The following is a 4,019-nucleotide window of genomic DNA, read 5'->3' on the forward strand; positions in this document are numbered from 1 at the left end:
ACTCTCAGGCAGATATCTGCCAGTCAAAAACAAAAGTTGCCTTCAGAGATGTAAAGCAAAAGAAAAAAGAATTCACGTGTGTGCCGCAATGTGTATCAAATTAATGAATTAGACTGCCTTACAGCCAGCTGTTACACTGTTTTTTGGATTGGAAGCAATTCTCTCACTCTTGAAGCATGATTCTTCTTTGTGTGATGGCAGGTCTTCCTTTGACCAGACAAAGAGATTAGGGAAGGTATAAAGCGACTGTCATTTGCCATCACCCCTGCGCTCTTCATGCTGTGACCAAGTGGCCCGCGGGAGGGGGGTTGGGGGGCTGGGGAGCAACCACTTAAAGCCAGTCCATGAGTCTCCTGGCATCTCGTTGCATGTCTGCTGACCTTTCCTAGTTTTTTGTTTTTCTTCGGACGGTCAGCACCCAACCTGAAAAGAGGGAAGATGTTGTTACCACATCTTGCTCACAAAGCTAATGGGTTAGTGGGGCTTCTTCAGATTCAAAGAAAGAGGAAAAAAAAAAGGTTAAATGGAAAAAAAATCCATATTGCTTACTTGGGGAAACAATCTATAAGTAAGACGTTTGCTGTAGTAGAATCAAGGTTAACAAACTCCTTTCTAATGGTCCATGGACCTGAATGTTTGATCTGAATGCATTGGGAGGGTTTTCTCACAATCAATAAATCCTCCTATACTCCTACTCTGTAGGGGGGAATCAGAGGGATTGGAGGGGGGTTGTTTTTTTAATAAGACCTTTGAGGTACATGCAAATAGACGGCTTCCTACAGACATCATCTCCTGTCACAAGAGATGACCCACAGTAAAAGTGATTCAGGAAATAGCTGGCGAGATATTAGTAGAGAGCTAACGAGACCACGCAGCTTAATTAAGGGCATCATTAATGAGTAAGTGATTTGATAAGGGTTTTGGGGGGTTGCAGGAAGGTTATTGTTCCTACAGAAACACAAGGGAAATCACCCGAGGATGGGAAGTGACCCACATTTGGGAAGAGGAAAGATGGGGGGGCAACCCCCATTCCCCTAACAGGCATCCCCACATCCCCCCCTGGGCGGCCCGATGATTGGTTCATTACCCGTAGTAAACACGTCCACTACCCCCCACCCTGGTACACACAAATACATACATGCCCTACCCCCCTCCAATGATCATCCTGCCCCAGTGAAGACCAATGGCCAGATTCCTTCAGTGCCCGGATCATGCATTACTCCACTCTCTCTCCATCTGCTGGAATTCAGAGTGCAGGATGGAAAAAATATTCTTTTGTTTGACGTAAAGTTTACAAAATCGGGGAAAAACATATTTCTATGGACAAGGTATCAATTTAAACAAAATTTTACAGATTGATTATTCATTAATTGTCCAATAATATCATCAGTTTACATAGGGAAACTAATATTACTGCAAATTCCATCCTCAAAATACACTACTTAACATGCAACTGCATAACTGAACATCCATGCTTTGTATCTTACTCTACCATTTGGCCTGCAACTGAGAGCCCTTCAAATACCCAATTACACAAAGTAACCAATTAATTAAGATGTAGACTTGGATGTGAACTTAATTTAGCAATGTCATGAGTCTTATGTTGGGATTTCTATACATTAAACACATGTACTGTATGTAAATACAGAATATTAACTGAAGGTATGTTCTTTTATATTGTATATTTATACACTACATCTATATATATGACATTAGTCATTGTCTGTGTTGTCTAAAAAAAAAGAGGGTGCATCAGATAATAAGAAGTGTTGAAGATCCTCGGGCCAGTGTGTTAACTGATCTTGGATATTTTCCTGCCTCCTCTTAGCAGAAAGGTGTACTTTATACCTGCAGGCCATTCAACACCCCACACCAAGGTGGTCTACTTTCACTTCAGATCAACACCAGGAGCTGTATTCATTTGACACTTATGCAGAGGTGGGAGTTGTACTGTTAAAACACATGTATTTCAAGTTGTTCTTTGGGGCTGCATTCTGCCATCTCTAAATGGAGAGACCCCCTTGATGTGCTACGCTTTCATTTACCCCCCTCCAGGGGATCTGGATGAACACTCTCTGAAGGTTAAGGTTTTGGCCCGTGTTGCATACTAGATGATTTACCTTTACCATCTGATGTCTGTGCCTCTCTGCTCTCCATTAGCTGTCACTCCCAGTTACTGCTGCTTCGCTGGGTGGCTGGCCATTGTCCTCAGGCGACAGTGCTGCTGGCAGCTGCGCTCAGATGGAAGAGAGGACCGACATGTTGCCGTTAGGTCTGCTGTGGAGTCTTGCAATTGGTTCAAAAGGACACAAAAGAATATATCACACAAGGCAACATACACGAGGAATGTACATTGTGATAGAGAAGATACAAATAGATTGACGATAATAAAACTGTAAAACAATAAAAAAATATACAAGAAGTAAAAACACCACAAGTTAAAATGATGCAAGCTCATACTGTTCAGACTAGAGCAACAGTTTTTAGACACATCAAACACATTGTTCCTAAATGAGCTTTCCTTGCATATGTAAACATCCTGCAAAATATCCATACACCATTACCTGCAAGGCTTAACCCAGAGATCCAAAGACAACGGGATATCAAACTGGGTATTTCCAACAAGTGGAGATGTTCAGTAGGGTGAAGTGTGATGCCAGAGATGCATATTTACCATTTTCACATAGTCTCTCATAATATCTATCAAAAAGAATATAAAAGTGACTATTTGCACATTTGAAAAGCTCTAGGATAGGGTATATATTATTTTTTCACTGGCCTTTGTAAACCCATTATCTCACAGCCCACCTGTGTGTCTGCCTTAGTATTTGGCGCCCTCAGGTGTCCACAGGGAGCACTGCATAATTAGGACAAACGAAATTATGAGCCGTTTTTTCGAACACTTGCTGTTGAAATAAATTTGTGATGGATGTTTACAATTTGTATTTGATATAGTATAGATGCCGTGTTGGAGAAGACCTCCGTACGTCCACTGTATGAAAACTGTTTAACAGATTATGTCTTAGCCACAGTTTAGATATCATTCAACAAAATTATATTATTGTTTTTTTAATTCGGTTTGGGGGGTTGTCTCACACATTATTCATGTAAGATTTACAGCAACACTGAACCTTGTACAAACCTATATATAGTAAAGTGAATTTGAACGTCCTACATATCTGCAATAAACACATAGAAACAGTTTCTCTTTTTATTCATTAGGAGTACTGGTTCTTACAGGCCGATCTTACTGACTGCTCTGAAAGTTGGTGGAAACAAGATATTAAAATATACACTAAGTAATTATATTGTCTGTTAACCCCTCACAGCCCCATGGGATGAGCTCGAGTAACCCTTCATGGACACCACCAGTCATGCTCCAGTGGATTTTAAACTGGATTAACACTATTGATTATATGAAAGATGTTGTTACTACTTTTTCACACAAGCCTATAGTAATTGTGGAATTTATCGGTTGCTTTTTGTGACGTTTGCATTTGTTCTACAACCACTCCATCTCTCATCTCAATCCTTTTCTGCTCGCTTTGTACAGTTGCTAATTTTCATACACTTTAAATCACGTTTTCCTCTACCAAATCATAATCTTTTTTTCAAGCAACTCCACAATCTTAACATGGCAACTGCAGAAGCTCCCTGGTTGATAAATCTGGTCTGTTGTGTCCACATCTGGCTTTAAATAATGTCAACACATCAGGCCTTACCTTAGTGGCAGAAATCACTGTAGAGATGACAGTTTTGTGGCCAGACTGCACGCTCGTGAACACATCACCAGCATTTCAATAAAACTACATTATTATCTACAAGGCAAATATTACATGATGCAATAAGGCAATAAAAACACATCGAAGTAGTGTAAATGACTGAGCCAGTAAAACCAGAAATGCAACGTAAAAGCGATGCATTGGATATGAAAACATCTTTACTACTACTAATCATCACTATTCAAGAATAACTCCTTGGACAGTGAACGCACCTGCGCGGTCACGTGACAAAGACAG

This window comes from Dicentrarchus labrax, unplaced genomic scaffold (assembly GCF_905237075.1).
Source record: "Dicentrarchus labrax unplaced genomic scaffold, dlabrax2021, whole genome shotgun sequence".
Taxonomy (NCBI): domain Eukaryota; kingdom Metazoa; phylum Chordata; class Actinopteri; family Moronidae; genus Dicentrarchus; species Dicentrarchus labrax.